Here is a 23,980-nt window from a genome sequence, read left to right on the forward strand (position 1 = left end):
CTCAATCAGACCCACCCTCAGAAATTAGATACCCAAACCCTCCTCCTTACCCCATCTCTCCTCCTTCCCCAAACCCTCCTCCTTCACCCATCCAGCCTCCTTCCCCCATCCCTCCTCCTTCACCAATCCCTCCTCCTTCCCCCATCCAGCTGCCTTCACCACCCACAGAATGGGCAGAAGAAGCCCCTGATGGGGTCAGTGGTGACCCTAATGTTGCTGAGGAAAGTAAGTGTTTTTACATTTCAGTTCAAAATATGACCTACTGACACTTACAATGTACAAACATGCACTGTTGTACTGTTTAAATCAGCTAGCAAGGTACACATTTTCATTAATTATTGATGGTGTTCATGTTGCATTGATATTTTTTAGAGTATCATTATATGTAGTGTTTATGTGTGCAATGTGTTGTGTGTCCACTCTAGGTCGACACTAATTAGTTTGACAGGGTTGCCAGGACTACATAGTTTAATATGTGTTTATTTATCACAAAAACATTTATAGCTGAGTGCAGTTTAGTATGTTGTTAGTCTTTAACACTTGTGCCTCTCTATTCATAATGTTTGCACTTTCAAAACACATGCTTCACTTTGTTAGCAAGCAGAACAACACAATGATTTGTGGTGTTAAAGTTACACTCACAAAATGCTAATTTGTAAAAATTAAACCGGTTTTACCTTATTTCGGAAACTGGATTTACATGGATGTGGGCATGCTAGGATATGTAGTCCTTCTGAAGAAGTTGATATGCAGTGTGATCATGCAGGACCAAACCTCCTTAAATTTAATTCTCTTCAGTCCAGATGTGAATGAATGGCAACATGGTGTTACATTTACTAAGATGGTAGTTATCTTTAACATGGGATGTTGACCATAGCAACCAATAAGATTAGAAATTAAATTGTTATGCCCACTTTTACAAGATAACATGTTTAATTTGTTTGTTTGCTATGGTCTACTTCCCATCTTAAATTGAACTCCCGTAGTAGAAAATGGACAACATGGTGTGGTTCACTTTCTAGTTTAAAAAAAAAAAACTTTGCTGAGCAGGATTGTGTATTATGCTACTGATTTAGCCTTAAAGCAGCCATGATGTAGTCACTTAGGCATTAAAGCAGGCCTGTCCAAACTGCGGCCCTCATGCTGGAGAAAAAATACACATCCCAGCATGCCCTGACACAGATTTTGCATTCTCTGACCACAAAACTGGGAAAAGGCATGCTGGTAGATGTAGTTTCACAACAGCTGGAGGCCACCAGTTTTGACATGCCTGCATTTAAGTGTGCTTTGTGCCTTTCTTGGATAATAAGTAATGTAATTCAGTTATTAATGTTTCTGTTGCTTCTTAATTTCAGATGTTGCAGTTGGAGATCCAACAAGTTTTGGAGGCATTATTGCCAGAATGCGACAACACCTGCATGGTGTTTTAAGTTGTCTGGATGATTTAGAAAAATTTTCATGATTTTGTTTTTTTGCTAAAAATTTTAATGTTTTAACAAATATAAAAATTAAAAAAATTATGATTCAAGTTAACCGGGTGTTGTGCTTATTAATGCAAAAAAGGATCAGCAGAATGGCAGGCAGAAATAGTTTCAATTAAACATTACTCACATGTAACATAAGTTTACAAATAAAAAATCAGTTAGGAGATTATTGTGTTAATAAACATGTAAACACCTTCATTCACAAACAACATCTTTTAAAAAAGATAAACACATTTTTTAAATATAATAGTTTTTTTTAAAAACACTTTTACATGTTGATGGCCAATTATGGCAACAAAGTGTTAATCTGGTTTTTTGGCCTGACTTAATTGTTTAGGAACATTATCAATCATTACACTAATTGGATTCGTAATTGACAAGGGCTTGTGTACTTTAAAATGAAAGGGGTAATTTCACTTAATGGCAAAAAAAACTTTCATTTTGCGTTTTACCTTAAAAGTGTGCAATTTTAAGGAAAAATGAGTAAATCTACTAAAACTTAGTATTTTTACGATGAAATATGTGTTTTTGCGAAGGCTTCGCAATGCTGCGATGGTTTCGCATTACTGCGATGTCATTTGGCGTACGCCCACTTTGTGTAATACTGCGTACGAATGTGCAAAAATACGTTGGGGGCGGATGTTCGCAAATGTACTACACTAACGCAACTTTGCGAATATGTAGTGCGACCGAAAAACTGAGCGATCAACTCGGAATGAGGGCCATTGTCCAGAAGTTATGTGATTGTGCATTACCTTTAATTAATGCGCTGTGCATGTTGATGCATTTTCTGTTTCATTTATTTTCATTTGCCTCTATGTGTTCCCACTCCTGCAGTGTTTTTCCCTCCCCTTAGACATTTCTTCTCTCACAATGAGATTTACTCATGGCATCAGAGTACTGTATTACACCTCTATACAATGTCTGAGATTAAAGTAGGATCCTTCAGTGTAGGGGGATTCAATTCCCCTGCAAAATGTAGAAAAATCCTGGTATACTATAATAAGTTAAAATTGGACATAGTTTTTATCCAGGAAACTCATTTAGTACCATCTGAAATGTTTAAACTTTAAATACTGGACTGCTGATTGTTGGCCAGTGCATCACATAGCTCTAAAGCACAAGGTGTGGCCATTTTAATAAGACGCATGTTACCATGCGAGTTGACCAAAATGACTTCTGATACTGAGGGCAGATTTGTTATAGCTCATATATCATTAAGTTCTACACCATTCACATTATGCAATGTATATGCTCCCACAGTTTATAAGAAACAATTCTTCATGAGGTGACTTACTTAACTGATGCCTTATATGGGTGGGGCTTTAATGATATGTGGGGAATTTAGCCTTATTTCTGATAAATACCTAGATAGATCCTCCTCTCCCAAACAATCCTTTTCCCTACCTAAGTTCAGGATCCCCCACTTTGCCTCCCAGCTATCACTAGTGGATATTTGGAGAGTTTCCAATCCCACAACCAAAGAATACACCTGTCTCTCAGCCGCCTATCACACTTTGTCAAGAATAGTTTATATGCTCCTCTCACAAACTTTGTTCACAGGAGTTTCTGCTATAGATATTGAACCAATTTCCATTTCTGACCACTCAATGCAGTGGTTTACTTTACACATTACTGATGAACCGCCTTCCAAAGCAGTGGCGGAAATAGCGAGCGGTGGGCCCAGGTGCGACAAAATGCTTTGCCCCACCCCCCTCCTCATCCCATCCAAGTCCACCCCCTCACCCCTGGAGAGGATCTGGTGAGGGGGACCTACTCAGGGCCAGAGAAATGGTTACCTAGCAACAGTGCTGTAACTAGACATTTTAGCACTGTGTGCAAGAAACGGCATTGGAGCCCCACCCCTACATGCAAAACAGGGGCAGTGCGTGCTGTAGGCGCGTGCAAAAATACAGGGGCGTGGCTTTGTGGGGAAGGGGTGTGGCCACAAAATAATACCAATTACAGGGGTCCATATAATGGTGCACAGTGGTCTCCATTATTCCAATTATGCCACACAGTAGCACCACTACACCAGGTAGAGCCCCTTTTACACCTTATGGCGGACAGATTCCCCTTTTTACACATTACAGCAGACAGCATTCCCTTTTTGCACATTACCGCAGACAGCGTGCCCTTTTTTACACATTATGGCAGACAGCGTCCCCTTTTTGCACATTAAGGCAGACAGCGTCCCCTTTTTTACACATTAAGGCAGACAGCGTGCCCTTTTTACACATTATGGCAGACAGCGTCCCCCTTTTTACACATTATAGCAGACAGAGTCCCATTTTTACACATTACAGCAGACAGTGTGCCCTTTTTACACATTACGGCAGACAGCATGCCCTTTTTTACACATTATGGCAGATAGTGTCCACTTTTTACACATTAAGGCAGACAGCATCCCTTTTTTACACATTAAGGCAGACAGCGTGCCCTTTTTACACATTACGGCAGACAGCATCCCCCTTTTTACATATTACGGCAGACAGAGTCCCCTTTTTACACATTACGGCAGACAGCGCGCACTTTTGACACATAACGTCAGAAGTGCGCGCTGTCTACACATAACGGCAGACAGCGTGCCCTTTTTACACATTACGGCAGACAGCATGCCCTTTTTTACACATTACGGCAGACAGTCCCCCTTTTTACAAATTACGGCAGACAGCGTGTCCTTTTTTTACACATTAAGGCAGACAGCGTGCCCTTTTTACACATTACGGCAGACAGCGTACCTTTTTTTACACATTAAGGCAGACAGCATCTCCTTTTTTACACATTACGGCAGACAACATCCCCTTTTGCACATTACGGCAGACAGCGTCCCCCTTTTTACACATTAAGGCAGACAGAAAAGAAAGAAAGAAAGAAAGAAAGAATTATACTTACCCTCTCCGCTGGCTCAGGCTCCTCGGTGCAGCTTCTGCAGAGATCCCGGGCAGGGGATAAAGAGGAGGAGGGAGGTGGAGGAGGGAGCCGCAGCAGCGCTGTGTAATTGGTCGAGGCGCTGCTGCTACTGTCCCTCTGCTTCACCATAGGCTGCTCTCCGCCGCTGTGAATGCTGGGATGTGCTTTGGGCCCCTGGACAGTGGCGGGCCCCAGTGCAAGGCACTGCCTGCACTGGCGGTAGTTCCGCCACTGCTCCAAAGATTTATGGCGTTTCCCCACCCACCTTTTGTTATCCCCTGCCTTTAACCACTTGCCTGGCATGGTCGCATCAGATGCGACCATGCCTGCAAGTGCTTAATCTGACCTGGTCGCACAGGATGCGACCAGTCAGATAAACTGTGTGAGCAGCAGCAGGGAAGGGAAACTTCACTTCGCTGCTGCTGTGCCTCCCCTACCGATTGCTGTGCTGCCGATCACTGCTGATCGGTCAGCATGGCAGGACCCCCATCCTCCAGCAGCTGCAGACAATGGCAGCCGATGTGGAGTGTAAATTAAGCCTCCCAAGCCACCCGCAGACCCCCCCCCCCCCCCGTATACATGGAGACTTTCCCGGGTTTCAAAATGAAAGCTGCGATGGTCGCGATGTTTCCGATATTCCTATGGTCGCGATGTTCCCGATCAATGTTTCAATGTTTGAAAAGAATATTTGTAAAAAAAAATCTACAATTTTTTTTCTAAAATTATTTTAGATAAGGCTTAATTCATGTTCTTCACCTAATTCACTCATAAAACCCCCAACAATTTTGGAGCAGTTGTTGGCAAAATAAATTGTCAGTTAAGTGGTTAAGAATATGTTGGTAGATAGTTGGAAGGATTACTGTTCCAACAACCAATCCCAAGCGAGCAATGACCCCCCCCCCCCCCCCCTCTATTTTGGCAGACAGCTAAAAAAGTGTTGCAGGGCAATATAATATCATATGTTGCAAAACTGAATAAGGCCTATGCTTCTTCATATCTTAAACTACAACACACTCTCTCTTCTGCTTACTCAGACTACTGCCAATCCCCAAATCTGACTAATAAGCAGAAATATTCTATAGCAAAATCACACTTTAACAAATACTTACATAACAGAGGAAATAATTCTTTATACAATGTCAACTATTGTTATTACCATTTCGGGAATAAAACTGGCAAGCTGCTTACTAATATTCTGAATGGTACCAGACCATCAGCGGTAGTTCACCCTCTTAAAGGTCCAGATGGCTCTCACTTCCTCAAATAAACAAATTGCGAAAGTCATGAAAGACTTTTATGCTGCATTATATTTCTCCAACCCTTTAGACTCTGATAACGTTGAGACATCTTCCCCCAGACAAAATCCACTTTGGTCTAATGTTACTATCCCAAAAATTACAACTGAAATAGAGAGAGACTTGATTAGTCCCATCACACTTGATGAAGTTTCAAAAACTATTAAATCATTGAAACACGGTAAAGCTCTCGGCCCAGATGGGTTTGGAGGAAGCTTTTACAAATGAATTCATTCTCACATTCTGGACTCCCTGGTTAGTACCATTAACCATATATTAGAGTCTGGTTTAACCCCTCTGTACTTTAATGCGGCTTATATTAAGATCTTGCCTAAACCTGGGCGAGATTTAACTTTGCCTGGATCTTATAGGCAAATATCACTTTTAGACTTGGACTACAAGATCCTTGTAAAGTTCTTGGCAGACAGACTTAAAGTAGCATTAACTATAATTATTCATCCGGATCAAACCGGATTTATTTCCTGTAGACACTCGTTCCTGAATGTGAGAAAGGTCATTTCGCCCGTCCAGCATCTTCAGAACTCTTTTGACTCTTCCCCTCCAAGTGTGATTATATCCCTAGATGCAGAAAAGGGCTTTGACCTTGTACTTTGGCCTCATTTATACTCTACTATGGCTCAGGAAGCACTAGCTAGACCCAGAGCCAGATTTACATGCAATATATGAGCTAAAGGGTATATCTGGGCATTATGCACAGGTGCAGCAGTATAAACTCCTGGAAATTTAATTAGTTTTGATCAGAGATGTGCTGAAAAGAAGGACAGGTGAGGCACTGCCTCACCTGCCATAGACTTTTTACTCTAGAGTTTTGGCTATAACAATGATTAGAATAATACAAAGAAGATTTTTCAAACAAATTGTATTTTTCATATACTTTATACAGGGAAGGCTCTGCCTCATCTGCCTCACCCCACCGCATGTCACTGCTAACCCTCTCTCCCAGATTATTTGTAATGGCCAAATTTCTGAATACTTTCCTCTGTTTAGAGGTACGCGACAAGGATGCTCATTGTTGCCCCTCTTATTTGCCATTGCCATCGAACCCTTTACTATTTTACTTCGTACTTTGTCTGGTTTTCAGGCAATAAAAATCTCGACCCATGAACTAAAAGTCTCCCTATTTACAGATGATATGCTGCTTTTTGTAACTGATTCTTTAACTTCAATTCCCACTACCATGTCATTGATTGATGAATTTGGTAAGGAGTCATAGAAAAATCAGAAATTCTACCGATAGGTAAATACTCTATGAATTTTGCTTCTTCACCAGTTTTTTAAAGCTTTAAAATTTAGACCTCTCAGATAAAATATCTAGGGGTCTACATTACCAATAAAGTAGAAAATCTATACAAGGCCAACTGTTCCTCTACCATGCAGAAGGTATCAACATTAATGTCCTCTTGGAACACTCTTCCTCTCTATTGAGTAAAACAATAGCTGTAAAGACGGTGCTCTTTCCAAAAATATTTTTTGCCACCCAAATGCTACCTATTGACTATTAATTCCTCTGTTTCCTCCTTTTTGTGGAAAGGGCAACGTCCTAGGATTGTGCTCTCAAAATTGATGCTCCCCAAGTCGCCGGGAGGTCTTAGCATTCCGGATTTTAAATCCCACATCATATCTGTATTCTTTCACTATGCAGGGGATTAGTTGTTGGAAAAGTTCACATACACTGTTAGATCAAGCGATTTTTACTCCCTACTCCCCATCATCGCTATTACACCTCAAATCTTCAGCCATTCCGAAAGAAATATATTCCAATATCATTTTTCATGATACTATTTATTGCATAAGTTTGAACAAAAAAGTAAAGAAAGATTTTAGATTCTCCCCTTATCTCACCCTTTGGGGCAATCCTGACTTCTCTCCCTCCCTCTATAACCCTTCTTCAGGTCTGGAGTCGTAAAGGAATAGCTATTGTGAACAAGGTTTTGGAACCAGGAGGCAGTGTTCTCACTTTTGCCGACCTTCAGCATAAATTTTCGCTTCCAAATAAACAATTCTACCTTTACCTTCAAGTGAGACATTATATGCAGTCACTTCCACTCCCTTCTGCCTTGACCAATGACACGCATATCAATCTTAAACTGTTGCAACTCAGAGCCACAAAGGCTGAGTTAAAACTTTTATATCCTCACTTGATAGAAACGAAGGTAAATCTTCCCCCCTACTCACAGCGACTTTTTACAAATTGGATTACAGATATACCCAATTTGCCCTGCCCTCCTGACGTTATCCTTGAGAGATATTGTAAGTATTCTAAACATTTAAAATCAGCCTATCTGCAGGAATCCCACCTTAGGTTCTTACATAGGGCCTACATCACGCCGCCCATCGAAAGTATATGATTGCTAATGAATCTGTGAAACGCACAAAATGTTCTATGTCTAATGCTAAGTATTTTCATTGTATTTGGGAATGCTCTAAGGTTCGCAGATTTTGGTCTAAGGTAGTTTTTTTTTTTTAATACTATTTTCAATGTCTCCTTGATACCTTCCCCTGAAGCGTGTCTTGTATTTTGCTTTGAGAACTGTAATTTTGGACCCCACTCATTCCATTATATTCCTCTCACTGTAATAATTCTGATGTTAGCCAAAAAATGTATCTTAATCCACTGGATCAAGAAATCAGCGCCTACACTTCAAGAACTGAAATCGAGACTTCTCCAGTTTCTATATTTCGATATACGTTTTATGTTATTAAATGAAGCCCTATCCACGAAGCCCTTCCACAATAAATGAGGCTTCTTCATTCACTCCCTGGACAAGGACTGTTGACATACGATTACACGCATGTCAGGCCCGACCCCCCCGCTCAAGTACAAAAGCATCGCACAGCGGCGATGATTTTCTACTTGAAGAGTAGCTCCCTACCTGCGCAGCTCCTGCGCGCTCGCAGGAAGCTACTCTTCGCTGTGAGGGTCGCAATGGCTGAGTGTGACATCACTCAGCTACCACGGCACGCCCCCTGCACAGTTTGGGCGTGCTTGCATTGCCCAGACTGCGCCCCTAAAACGGCACCCAAATGCCACCGGCCTGCCCCCTCCCGCCCATCGAACGCCTCTGCCTTTCATTCAGGTAGAGGCGATTGCAGGGCTGAGGCGGCGTTGGCTATCTGGCATGCGCCGGCGCACTGCAGCGCCGGCGCATGTGCATTTCAGACCTGATCAGCTGCTGTGTGAAAATGCACAGCACCGATCAGGTCTGAATTAGGCCCATAATCTTGTGATATAGGCCCAGATTTATCAGGCCTCGGAGAGTGATAAATAGCATGGTGATAAAGTACCTTCCAATCACCTCCTGTCATTTTTCAAACACAGCCTGTAACATGGCAGTTAGGAGCTGATTGGTTGGTACTTTATCACCATGCTATTCATCACTCTCCAAGGCTTGATAAATCTGGGCAATTGTCTGTTTAATATAATTTGTGCACCCAGCATACAGTACAGGGTGATTCAAAAGTCTCAGTACACCCTTTTGTTTCAAAAACTGTGCAGGAAATAGGAAAACTGAATACTCCGTTAAGGTATGGGTGATGTGGGCTATCTATTAGGGTATGTACTGAACATGGGCGCCATCTTAAAATCGCCCATCTTGAATCTAAGTCAGTTTTTTCAAATGGAAAGGGGGTTGTTTAACATGTCAAACAACATCAAAATTTGCGGAAAAGTTTATTGCTGCAAACAGATTTGAAATAGCAGTTATGGTTCAAAAGTTACAACACTTTTTTTTGTTGCAGGTAACTGAAGATGTCTTTGACAAAAGAGGAGAGAACTGAGGTTATTTTGATGTCTGGAGAACAAATTTTCTGTGTCATAGCTGATTTTAACAACCAGCACCCAGAAAGACCTCCAATTTCACGTAACACTGTCAGGTGCCTAATTTCCAAATTCCACGAGACTGGGACTGTGGCTGACAAGTCACGGACTGGTCGTCCAAAAAATGCTATTGATGAGACAACCTCAACAATAGTTTTGGCATCCGTTGTGAAGAGCCCACAACACAGCACAACGCCCACACATTAAATGACTGTCCTTTATGGAGAATAGTTCAGCATTTAATTCCAGCTAAAAAGTGCTGTAACTTTTGAACCATAACTGCTATTTCAAATCTGTTTGCAGCAATACACTTTTCAGCAAATTCTAATGTTGTTTGACTCTTTTCTAGTGTGGTGCCCAGACCTGTACACAATACTCAAGATGCGGTCATACCAATGATTTATGCAGTGCGAGGATTACACTCACATATCTTGCCTCAATTTACCTGTGTGATGCATGCTAATACTGTAACTTGTTTGCCTTCATTGCTGCAATTCAACATTGGGTTCTGCTGCTAAGTCTATCAATGAACACCCCCAAATATTTTTCTAATACAGTTTCCCCTACATTTTCCCCATTTAATTTGTAGATTGCATATTTATTCTTAGTCCCAAAGTGCATAACTAATTTCTCTACATTAAACCTCATTCTCCATTTCGCTGCCCAAACTTCCAGTTTAAATAAATCGTTCTGAAAAGACTCAACAGCCATGTCTGAATTGATTACCCTACATATTTTAGTATCATCTGCAAAAATTGATACTGTGCTTCCCTGACCTTCTCCTAGATAATTAATAAATATGTTAAAGGGGGCGTGGCCTGGATCTGGCTCTGTGTGGATGTGCACTATTAGAGCTCCTGGTGCCAGAGGCCTGTTTTATATTAAATAATTGGCCCCTGTGGCTCATTTCACCCTGCGCTGTCCCACCCGTGGCCCTGCTTGGCGTGTGGGTCCCGGGGAGGTCTCCTGTGACTATTTACGACTGAGGCCTACCATTCGTGCTGAGACCGGGGCCTTGAGTTTGGCGCCTCCCCGGCCGTGAGCTCCGTGAAAGTGCTGGAGCCGGACCGGGTTCTGCGGTGGCTCCCTCCCGCCCCTGACGAGGTTACCCAGTTGCCTCTCACCTGCTCTGACGCTCCGGGAGCGGCGGTGAGACCGGGGCTCCCTCATCTGCCCTTCTGAGCCGCAGCTGCGGCGTGTCTCCATCTGCCCCTTTCCTCCCGGCGGCCATCTTCCTTCACCCGACCTCCTATTCGGCTGCTCCGTCCCGCTCCAGCGGGCACCGGCCGCGCTCTTATCCACCCCGGATCGCCTAGTCGCCCTCCCGCGGTGTGGTGGAGGGGCCTGCTGCCTTCCTGGATGCTCTGGCCGACCGCGGCCTACACGAGAACCGGGAGCCGCAGCCTAGATTTGTGCCTCCTCCCCGCCGGAAGTGCCCTATTGGAGTGGAAGCCCGGAGCTGGCCTTTCTCTGGCCTGCCTGCACCCCTGGGCAGCCAACATCATTTACTGGCCCCTCTCTTGCCTGCTGGCCCCTGCTCTCTGCTACTGGTGAGTCCCTGGAGGGAAGTTTTGCCTTATTAGTGCAGCCTTGTCCCCTATCACTTAGGGTGCAGTGCTGCTGGATCCTGGCTGTGTGTCTGACCTCTCACCCATCTGGGAGCCTACCGACTGGGTGCTGCAGGCTGTAGATGATCCTCTGCCTGGCCCTGTGTGACACCGATCTTCTGATGTAGTTCAGACCGCTTGTCCGCCACCACCCTTGTTCTTTATGCTTACCTAACTCTCCGTCATATATTCTACGAGATCCTGAGCTTCTTTTTCATTGTCATCCCGCCTACGGAATCTCATTTCATTAGAATGCCTCCGAAAAAAGTTAAAGGGGTGCTGCCTCCCAGAGTATCTTTTCCACCTCGGAAAGCGGCCCCTAACACCTCTTCTATACGGAAGTCCCCGGGTGCCGCTTCTGCACAGGATTCCCCCTGCAGCCCTGCCTCTATGCCGGGGTTTGATCCTGATTCTGATGCCCCTCTCACGGTCAAAACTCTGTACCAGGCCCTTTCAGCGTTCAAGTCTGAGTTGACTCAAGATCTCACAGCCGCTGTTCGGGAGGTTAAGACGGAGCTGCACGCTATAGGAGAACGTACGTACCATCTAGAACGGAAAGTAAAGGAACTGGTCTCGTCCCATAATGACCTTATAGCGGCCCACGATCAGCAGCAAAATGACCTTGAGGCGTTTAGACTCAAGATGGCTGATATAGAGGACAGATCCCGGCGCAATAATATCAAGATCCGAGGCATTACAGACTCCGTGCAGAATTCCGAGTTGGAGGATTACGCTACCGCGCTGTTCCAGAAACTTCTGCCTAAAGCCGATCCCAGAGAGCTGCTTATAGACAGGATTCATAGACTGCCTAAACCACGCTCTGTTGCTCCCTCACTCCCGAGAGATACGCTCATGAGAGTGCATTTTTTCACAACTAAAGAACGCATCCTGAAAGCGGCTAGGGAGGCGGGTGACTCCGAATCGGATGTGCTTGGCGGATTACAACTTTTTCCGGATTTCTCTGCCCTGACTTTGGCCAAACAACGATCATTCCTTCCTATAACTTTGGCACTTCGCGATCAAGACATCACTTATAGATGGGGTTTTCCGGTGAAGCTCGTCATCTTGTATGAAAACAAGTTCTACACAGTGACTTCATTGGAGGCTGGAGTCAAATTGCTGGCGGAGTGGGACATCTCTGTCACGCTGCCTCCTGGATCCAAGAAGCAGCCAACTCTTCAATCGGAATGGTCCACGGCCTGATGTCGACTCCTTCAGCTTTGGCTTTCACTTTGAACTTTGTACTGTACCGCTGTCATAGAAGGGACTCAGTCATTATCCATGTTGAGGTCACGTGAGTTGTCCTGCTCGTAGTTGTGCTAACGGAGTCCCATCTCCTTGTTTATATCTTAGACTATATGTATCTGTTTCTTGTTCTAGTTTGTACTGTTGGTAGGCATATTTGCTCCTGCTTTCCTTTTTTTTCCTGTTCAGGTTCATGGGTGGTGGCGCTAGGCCACATGTTCCCCCCTGGTAATACACTACTGCATTTTTTTGTTTTCCTTGCAGTAGTTATGCCGACCCGATGTACTGGGTCGTTTTGGTTTGTTCCTTTCCTCTCCCCTTCCTTTGTCCTTCCTCTTCCTCCCCACCCCCTATATTATGATGTAGGTATTCGTTGTTTGAGACAAGTCTATCTGTGTATGTGTCAAGGTCATTCACTGCCCACAACATGCATTAGTTTGCTCCGATGGTTCAGGTTCTATCCATGAATGTCAAGGGGCTGAACTCCCCTAATAAGCGAAGGCTGGCTTTGGGTTATTTTGCTAGGTATAAAGCGGATATTGTCACGTTACAGGAGACACACTTTTCATCTGCAGCGCCCCCTATTTTTAAAGATCGCAGATTCCCTTTGGGTTATTTTGCTAATGGCCCCTTTAAGAGGAACGGTGTGGCCATATTGTTTAGGAATTCCATCTCCTTTACTTTGCATTCTCAGATAGCCGATAAAAATGGGCGGTATCTCATATTGAGCGGCCTTTTAAATGATAGGCAGGTTACTCTGGTCTCAGCATATGCCCCGAATTCAAACCAAGTTGCTTTTATCCGTAAGTTATGTGTGGCCATTCAGAAGATTCTTAAGGGCTCCCTTCTTCTCACGGGGGATTTTAATTTAGTCCTTGACCCAAAATTGGACAGGTCTCCCAGGCCTTCTCCCTCCTCTTCAGCCTCCCCCACCGCCCCCTCCTCAGCCTTTCGTAATCTCTTAGCTGAATTTGACCTCTATGATATTTGGCGAGTGCAAAACCCCACTGGTCGGGAGTACACTTACTATTCCCCTGTCCACAACTCTTTACTCCCGTATTGATTTTATGTTTTCGGCTAAATGGACCCTTCAGTTTGCCAGATCCATGGACATTCTCCCTATAACTTTGTCAGACCATGCCCCACTGACTCTTAAATGGGATGTTGCTAGCCAGCATTCTCCCCCCCCCACCCTTGGAGACACTCGCCTCACTTGCTGTCTAATCCCGTCTCAAAAAAAATCATACTTGACAGTATCTCGTCCTATATGGAATTTAATTCCCCCTCGGACACGTCCACCCTGAACTTTTGGTGCGCACTTAAGGCCATTATTAGGGGGGCAGCGATTCAGGCAGGAGCGCAGCTTAAAAAACGTAATCAACAACGCCAGGCCGATTTGGAGCTTAAATTGAAGGTCTTAGAGGACAAAAATCAATCTAGGCCTACGAAAACCCTACAGAGGGAGCTATCCGACACTAGGTCCCAACTCCAGAAATTACTTATGGCACGCACCCAAGCCTCACTAAATAGGATGCGTCAGAAATTTTATCTAGCGGGGAACAGGCCGGGGAAAATGCTTGCCCGCAAGCTCAGAGCGCAGCACGCTCGGAACAGAATCAGGCTTATTGTGTCCCCCACAGGCGCCAAAGTTTCTAACCCGAGGGAGATATCGAATCAGTTTGCCAACTTCTACTCCCAACTTTATAACCTCTCGACTGATCCCTCTACCCCTCAGCCCACTCCCTCTTCTATCAACTCCTTCTTAGCTGATATAAGCCTCCCAACTATTTCAGATGATCAATTAGCATTACTGAATGCCCCCAGGTCCTTATCGGAAATCCTGCAGGTGATTAAGTCCCTACCTCGGGGTAAGGCGCCGGGCCCCGATGGCTTTATTAATGACTTTTATGTTTCGCTCCAAGACCTCCTAGCTCCCTCTCTAGTGACAGTTTACAAAGACATTACTTCTCGAGGTACCCTCCCTGAGGAGATACTCGAGGCGGTAATTGTCACGATCCCCAAACCAGGCAAAGATTTGACCTCTTGTCAAAATTATCGTCCCATTGCGCTATTGAACGGGGACATTAAAATATATGTTAAATTAATAGTCTCTCGTTTGAATGCCCTACTCCCCTCCCTGATACATCCGGATCAGGTCGGCTTTATCCCGGGAAGACAAGCGTCTGATAATACACGCAGGGTTTTTAACCTTGTAGATTCCCTGACCCCTAAGCACGGTCTCCTTCTGCTATCTTTGGACGCAGAAAAGGCCTTTGACTGCTTAAACTAGTCTTACATGCGAGACGTTTTATTAAAATTTGGCCTGCGCGATTGCATCCTTTCTTCGATATTAGCCTTGTACAGCTCCCCGTCGGCCCGGGTCTTCAGTAATGGTTTTTTATCTTCCTCTTTTCCAATCTCCAATGGCACCCGCCAGGGCTGTCCTCTCTCCCCTCTCATTTTTGTCCTGGCCATTGAGCCTTTGGCAGCTAAGCTTCGAGCGGACCCACGGTTCCCTGGACTGCGATTAGGCTCCTCTCTTCACAAGCTCTGTCTGTTCGCGGATGATGTTCTCTTATTTGTAACTGACCCTTGCACTACTACAATATTTTAGATATGTATTCTGCAGCATCCTATTATAAATTAAACGCCTCTAAGACTGATGCTCTGCCCATCAATCTCGCCCACTCCTTGACTCTCTTGCGCGCTAAGTACCCTTACAATTGGCAAACATCCTCGATACGATATTTAGGTATTTTCATCCCCCCGTCTACCTCTTCTGTTTTTGAGGTTAATCTTCCCTTTTTGTTGTCCTCCCTTCAGCTGTTCACCAAATCATGGCTCAATTATGAAATTTCGTGGCTGGGGCGTCTGGCCGCTTTTAAAATGTCGTTGCTCCCCAAATTAATGTTCCTGTTCCGTACTATCCCTTTTACCTTCCCAAAGAAATATCTAGATAAGGCCACAGCAATTCTTACCAATTATATATGGTCTTCGCGCCCGCCTAAACTTGCTCGCGTGAGGATGTCTCTGCCGAGGAGTGCCGGTGGCCTGGCTATGCCTAATCTTTCACTGTACCAGGAAGCCTGCCTTTTTGCTCAGATTAAGAATTCTGTAGAGATATGCGTCCGGGGTGGATGTGTCTGGAGGAGACGGCTTATCCCCGTTTCCCCCTGAAAGATCTCTTCTGGCTGCCCAAATCCCTGCGCCCACAGGGCTTAAACCTCCTTCCCTCTACCCGAGCCACGCTACAGGCCTGGGACAAATTGACTATGGCCATATCCCCCTCTTATCATAATATGTCTTTAGTATCATTACGAGCGGTGGCCGCCCTAGTCCCTAATCTTAATCTGCAATCTGGAGTTCCAGGGGGATGGGGGTCCGGGGAGATCTGTTTAATGGGTCTGTGCTCGCCTCCTTTTCTGATATTCAGGGACGCTTCTCTCTGCCTAACTCTGAGAGGCTTCGATAGTATCAAATCCAGCACTGGTGGAATAGCCTCCACCTTACTCTTGCTCCACCACCCAGGGCCGGTGCTAGGGTGTTCGGCGCCCCCCTGCAAACAATAAATTTGCGCCCTCCCTCCCATATGTAATAAAGGGACAGTGCTCGACAAAGGGGCGTGGTCTCACATGGACAGGGCGTGGCCACATAATAGTGTCCCCAATTCAAATTACGCCACACAGTATCACAATCGTATTCACATTATACCACACGTAGTGCCTTTGATTCATAGTGCACCAGACAGTTCTGTACCTAATTCACATTACGACACACAGTAGTGCTCCTTATACACAATGGGGGTCATTCCGAGTTGATCGCTCGCTAGCTGTTTTTAGCAGCCGTGCAAACGCTATGCCGTCGCCCACTGGGAGTGTATTTTAGCTTAGCAGAAGTGCGAACGGTTGCATCGCAATTTTTGTTTAGTTTCAGAGTAGCTCAAAACCTACTCAGCGATTGCGATCACTTCAGACTATTCAGTTCCGGATTTGACGTGGCAACACCGAAATGTTCGACTAACAAGGACTTGTTAGTCGTGTGTGATTCTTTCTGTATTAAGGTGGTAATTCTGAGTTGATCGCAGCCAGCAACTTTTTGCTGCTGTGCGATTAACTAATCCACGCCTATGGGGGAGTGTATTTTAGCTTAGCGGGGCTGTGTTCGCTTGTGCAGCCCAGCTGAGCTAAAAAAGTTTTATGCTGCTGAGGAGTAAGGCTGGTTATACTCACCCTGTGCGACAGATCCAGCGACGTTCCTCCCGGCGTTGACGTCAGACATCCGCCCTCCATTTGCCTGGACACGCCTGCGATCGAATGACCACTCCACGAAAACGGCACCCAACGGTGAGTATCCGCACCGGAACGCCTCTCCGCTGTCAATCTTCTTGCGTTCGGCTTCATTTTCTTTGTTCGCTGTGCGCGCCTCCGTCACCGGACAACGACGCGCATGCTCAATGTGAATGCCGCGCATGCGCAGTTCTGACTCGTTCGCCCTGCAGAGAACCCCCTATTTCCAAAGAGTGCCGCCATCAGTCACTGTGCTATATATATATATAATATATATATATATATATATATACACACACACACACACACACACACACTATATAGTATATATACACACAGACACACATACACACTATATAGTGTGTGTGTGTGTGTGTGTGTGTGTGTATATATATATATATGTGTGTGTGTGTGTGTATATATATATATATACGTATATATATACACGTATATATATATATATATATATATGTGTGTGTGTGTGTGTGTGTGTGTGTGTGTGTGTGTGTATGTGACCCACAGCCTAAGATGTAAATTTTAATGTTAGCAGCAGCGCGAAGAAAAATCTTATTAAAAAGGCAGCCTTACTGTTTGCTGACAGGCTGCTGTGACACAGGGCTCCACATGCCGTCCGGGATCAGCCCTCCTCCTTCTTCTCTCATCTATGCAGCCTGCGTGCCCAGCCAATGACTGAGCCGCAGGCTGCTGTTTCACATGCTATTGGACAGCTGAGCCGTCGCTCAGCTGTCCTGTAGCGCTAGTATGCGGCGCCGGCTCTGTGTATATGAACAGCGGAGAGCAGGGACCGCAGCACCGCAGATCAGATCGGATCTGCGGTGGGCGGCAGGGGGTTGAAAGCCGGCTCTGTGTGGGAGAGTTCATTGGGGAGGAGGGTGTAGAAACAGGAGGGTGGGAGCCGGAGCCGCGCTTCATGTTGCCTGCGTCTGTCATACAGTGTGACAGACGCAGCGGCAGCCGGGAGCCAGCAGCAACAGCAGAGCGGGGAGAGCGCCTCTTCCGACCAGCGCCTCCCTGCTTTGCAGGAGCTGCTGAGCGGGTAGCGCCGGCTCTGCCACCACCCCCTGTTATTGCACATGTCATAGGCCGACTTTTTACTGTTACTCCTAAGGGGGAAATTTCCTTCTGGTATAGAGCATTACTGTCACTAATCCCCGTTCCTAAATCCAGAGCCCAAATCAGGTGGGAGGCGGATATTGGCTGTACTCTCCATGATTCCCAATGGCAGCACATCTTTTTGTCATCTTTTACTATGTCTAAATGCCTGAATCACTCCGAAATGCATGTCAAGTTACTACATAGATTATACCTCACACCATACGATTTGGCCTGCATGTTTGAAGTTTTGTTGGCGTCTCTGCGGAGAGGTGGGCCACCTCTTTCATATTTTTTGGACATGTTCCCATATTCAAATGTACTGGGTGGAGGTATTTGGGCTTATCAATAAAGTTCTGAATCTTGATTTGTCCCCTTCCCCCCTTATAGCTTTATTGAATGTATACACGCGATCCGTGGGTGCCCATTTACATTATGTTTTAGGACATATCTGTCTCGCTGCACGTGCGGCCTTAGCCCAAAACTGGAAGCAACCCACATCACCTCCCCTATTGAAGATTATACACAAAATACAGCTGCACTTTTTGATGGAGACTGAGCACATCCCATACTCCTTCTCCGCTAAATCCCCTCTGGTCCGTTGGATGCCCTGGCATCTGTTTATCACGGAGGGTGAGGGCGCTACACTGATACTACGTTCCTCTTCCTCAGACTTACATTCTCCTGACCTCTCGGCTGATGAGGTCCCCCCCCTCCCTAAGACTGGGATGGCCTTCTTTCTAGTGCTGTATATATAATATGCCCATTGCCGCCTTTCTCCCTTTTTTTGTTCTGTTTTTCTTCTCCTTTTTTACCATCTTCCATTATTTTAGGTTCATTGCAAGTTCTTTGATGTACTTGTTTGATTGACTTTGAACTGATTGTACATGTTTGCCATTATGTTGTCTCATGTATTCATGTACCTATCCCCCCCCCTTTTTTTTTTCTTCTGTACCCCTGTTTTGCATCTCAAAAATTCAATAAAAAACTATTGATGATAAAATAAATAAATAAATATGTTAAACAATAGTGGCCTGAGCCTGGAGCCCTGCAGTATTCCACTGATTACTTTAGCCCAGGTGGAAAACATCCCATTAATCACCACTCGCCGTTCCCTGTTATCGAGCCATTTACTTACCCAAGTACAAATAGTGTTACCTAGACCAAGCTTTCTTCATTTGAAAATCAGCCCCCTGTGAGGTACTGTGTCGAAGGCTTTTGCAAAATCCAGATAGACCACATCTACTGCGTTACCCTGGTCAAGATTGTCACTCACTTTCTTGTAGAAGCTAATTAGATTAGTTTGACATGACCTATTCCTCACAACACCATGCTGGTTCTTATTAATAACCTGAGAGGTCTCTAAGTGCTCCTGTATGCTATCCCTTAGTATAGTTTTCAAAACTTTCCCCACTATAGATGACAAACTTACCGGTCTATAGTAACCTGGATGAATTTTAATACCCTTTTTAAATACTGGCACTACCTCAGCTACATGCCAGTACTATGGTAGCATGCCTGGTGTAATTGGAACATTGAAAATCAAATACAATGGCCTTGCAATTTCAGTGTTTAGCTCCCTAAGAACTCTTGGGTGAAGTCCATCTGGACTAGGAGATTTATTAGTCTTAATTTTCCTTAATTGCTCATGTACTACTTCCTCAGACAGACAAGTATTAAGCAACGGGCCTTTATCATTACTATTGTTACTCACTAATACCACCATCTGATGCTCTCTAGTAAACATTGATGAAAAAAATATGTTCAATATTTCTGCTTTTTCTTTGTCATCATTTATCGAGACTCCCAGTTCGCATTTTAAAGGGTCCTATAGTCTCTTTTTTTTTTAGCCTTTTACCATTTATATACTTAAAGAACTTTTTAGGGTTAGTTTTACTCTCCTTAGCGATTTGCTTTTAATTTTCTATTTTAGCTGATCTGTTTTCTTTTTTGCATTTTTTTATACATTCCTTGTAATGGAAGAATGACCCCGCCTTCCCATTGGATTCAAATGCACTGAATGCTCGCCTCTTTTTAGCCATTTCTTCCTTAACCTTTTTTGTTAAGCCACATCAGTTTGAATGTAATACTCATGTGTTTACTGCCCATGGGAATGAACCTATGAGTTTATTTGTCTAGCAACATTTTAAAAGCATCCTACATTTCAGCTATGTTCTTACCTTTAAACAAGGGGACTAATTCAGACCTGATCTGATCACAGCAGCAAATTTGTTCTCTAATGGGCAAAACCATGCGCACTGCAGATGAGGCACATATAGCATGTGCACCAGCAGAGAGTTAGATTTGGGTGGGTTATTTTATTTCTGTGCAGGGTAAATACTGGCTGCTTTATTTTTACACTGCAATTTAGATTTCAGTTTGAACACACCCAACCCAAATCTAACTCTCTCTGCACATGTTAAATCTGCTCCACCTGCACTGCACATGGTTTTGCCCATTAGAGAACAAATTAGCTGCTGCAATCAGGTCTGAATTAGGCCCAAAGTTTCCAACCTATGTCCTTTAGTGCATGTTTCAGCATAGAATCATAGAATTTGACGGCAGATAAGAACCACTTGGCCCATCTAGTCTGTCACCTTTTTTTTAATCATTTTTTTTTAATCTCAAACCTTATTTGATCCTCATTTCTTTGTAAGGATATCCTCATGTCTATCCCATGCATGTTAAAATGCTCTACTGTCTTAGCCTCCACCACCTCTGATGGGAGGCTATTCCACTTGTACACTACCCTTTCTGTGAAGTAATTTTTCCTCAAAATTCCCCTAAACCTCCCCCCCTCATGTCCTATTGCTTCTCTTCATTTGGAAAATGTTAACCTCTTGGACTTTGTTAAAACCTTTGATATATTTGAAAGTTTCTATCATGTCCTCTCTTTCCCTTCTCTGCTCCAAACTATACATACTGAGATTTCTTAGTCTTTCTGGGTATGTTTTGTGATGAAGGCCATGCACCATTTTATTTGCCCGTCTTTGTACAGTCTCTAATGTATTAATATCCTTTTGAAGATAGTATTCTAGCTGGGGTGTATTATGGTATGCCAGCATCCGGGATCCCGGCGGCCATCATACCGGTGCCGGGATCCCGACCACTGGCGTACTGACAACTGGGTGAGCGCAAACGAGCCCCTTGCAGGCTCGCTGCACTCACCACACTGCGAGCATGGTTTCGCGCTACGCTATTTATTCTCCCTCCAGGAGGGTGGATAGTTGTTGGTATGCCAGGTGTCGGTATGCCGGCGCTGGTATACTGAGCGCTGGGATCCCAACAGTTGGCATATTGAATACCACCCTTCTAGCTGAGGCCGTACCAATGGCCTGTACATTGGCATTATTACTTCTTTCTTTCTTTCTCCTGCTGATTCATCTTGCAATGCAGCTAAGCATCTGACTAGCCTTCCTTATTGCTTTGTTACATTGCTTACCGGCCTTTAAGTCACCTGAAATAGTGATGCCTAGATCCCTTTCCTCCTCAGTAGTTTCCAGTATAGTGCCATTAATACTATATTTAGCCTTTGTATTTTGGAGACCCAAGTGCATGATTTTAAATTTTTGGGCATTAAACTGTAATTGCCACATTCTTGACCATTCCTCTAGTCTACCTAGATTCTCAATCATTTGTTTTACCCCACCTGATATGTCTACCCAGTTGCATACCTTTGTGTCATCTGCAAAAAGGCATACTTTCCCTTTAATGCCATTTGCAGTGTCACCAATAAAGATATTAAAAAGCAGTGGTCCAAGTACAGATCCCTGGGGTACTTTACTGGAAACATTTCCCTCCTCCTCCATTTACCACAACTCTCTGTTTTCTATCCTGCAACCAAGATCATATCCATTCAATAATCCTAGTATCCAATCCCAAACTTTCAAGTTTATTTAGCAGACTGCAATGTGGAACAGTGTCAACATTTTTGGAACAGCATGTTAAAATTTTCTTTAAACCTCTGATGCCCCTGACACTCCTCATAAGTTTCCAAACCCCCTTCCCCTAAACTCCCAGCCCCTCATACCTGAAATAAACAGACAGAGACGTGCATATATGGCAAATTAAAAGTTCACAGTTTATTACATTTGTAAAACTTGCAGTTGGACAGTTGTCTGATGGTGGGGAACTTCCTGTAAGCTTTGGTATGGCTGTCAGAAATAGGTACCTATAAGAGTTATGCTCTGAACAGAAGCTTGGTTATATTGTCCCTACATTAATATCATCATTGGGATTAGGCAACTGCTGATAGATGCTAGCAGAGAGTGGTTACACATGATTTTGGGAGGCACACAGTATCTTATTGTTCACCACTCTTATGCCATTAAGTGTAGCATAATGTTAATAATGGCCACTACTGGGTATTGTAACATGAATAAGGGACACTCCTATGTGGTGTAATGTGAATAAGACTGTGCTAATGTGTGGCCACGCCCATTCCAGGAGGGAGCGAATTTATAGTTTGGAGGGGGGCGCCGAACACCCTAGCACTGACCCTGATTACACAGATATGAGACAGACAGATTGTGTTGTTGTTGGTGGTTTCTTATGCCCCTTTTCCACTGACTTCAATAGCCCAGGTTTTTGCACATGAACGCGCATCAACCTGTGTTTTTGCTCCGTGAAAAAGGGTCCAAAAGGGGGTTAAGGGGCAGTGTAAATGTGACCCATTTACAGCATAGGGAGAGCCCATACCTCCCAACCATTGTGTCCCACAGATGGTTGGGTGAGTTGGGGGACACGGCGCACACTGTCTGAGCTACTGTCTGGGTGCCGGGTGTGTGCAGCATCCATGCACTGCAGAGAGACGTTGGCTGGTAGCTCAGCAGCTGCCAGTGTACTGGGCTCACCCCCAGCGTGACTTGGGGTGACTTCAAAGAGGGGATGTGGCCTGATCTGATGGACATCCTGGTGCTTGGAGATGATGTCATCTCCAAGTGTTGGCCAAAAGAGACTGAACCGTGTGTAGTGTGAACGGCGCCAATGCAAGAATATCCCCGGTCAGCCCTGAAGTGGAAATGGGGTAAGTCAGACCCGGCTTGGAACCGTGTTCCAAATCCATGGTCAGACCTGGGACTTTGGTGGATCAGGGGTATTATATAGTCTGCAGACCACTGCACTGTTCATCTCTGCTATGGCGTAGCATCTTAGCCATGCTAAATATTTTGTGCCAAATGTATGAAGACACAACTGTAGGTAGGTATTAGATAGTAGGATAGATAGATAGATAGATAGATAGATAGATAGATAGATAGATAGATAGATAGATAGATAGATAGATAGACAGACAGATTAGGAAGATATATATGAGCTGTTGATAGATATTTAATACTGTAGTTATAAAAAGATAAATGCATATATTAGATAGATATAGATACAGTAGAGTACGCACAGATATCAGATATTGAGCTATATAAGAGATCAATATATACTGTACAGATGTCTTCTCTCTTCGCTGCTTCAGTCACGTGCAACAGCCTTTCTACTTACACCTATTTGTGAACACCTTTACTAATGCCGGGTGTCTTTTTGCAAATTTTTCCCGAAAATGTGTCTTATTCACATCATTATATGAATAAGACACAAGCAGACACTGCTGATTAAAATTATATGTGGCATGCCTATATTCTGTGTGTGACTACACCTGCATCTGCATAAGAAATGCTATGTTACAGTGTTTTTTTTCTAGAAAACAGTATAATGTATCATTTCATATGCAAATACAGCCATAGTCGCACAATATACACATGCGACATATCATTGGTAGATAGATTGGAACTACATTAGTACAATGTAATTAATTGTAGATAGATAGATAGATAGATAGATAGATGTAAAGGTGCCCATACACTACAACGATTTTAAGGAAAATGGAAAGATTTAGACAAATCTTACGATAAATCGTTCGAAAAGTGCATATCATTTAGTGTTCCTGAACGATAACGATCCCATGTGAGGTCCCGCTGCTCGTTAGATGCCTCCTCTGATCCTCCTTCATGCAGGGAAGATATGGTGTCATATTGATCGATTTGGACCAAATCGTTTGTGTTTTTGCACATCAGATGTTCAGATGTATCTAACGATACATCATCCAATCAGCATCCGATCAGTCATTTTACATTAGTACAATGTAATTAATTGTATATTGATAGATATATATATATGTGCTGGCCACGCTTCCTCCGCTACTCCGGCA

This window comes from Pseudophryne corroboree, chromosome 7, assembly GCF_028390025.1.
Source record: "Pseudophryne corroboree isolate aPseCor3 chromosome 7, aPseCor3.hap2, whole genome shotgun sequence".
Taxonomy (NCBI): Eukaryota; Metazoa; Chordata; class Amphibia; order Anura; family Myobatrachidae; genus Pseudophryne; species Pseudophryne corroboree.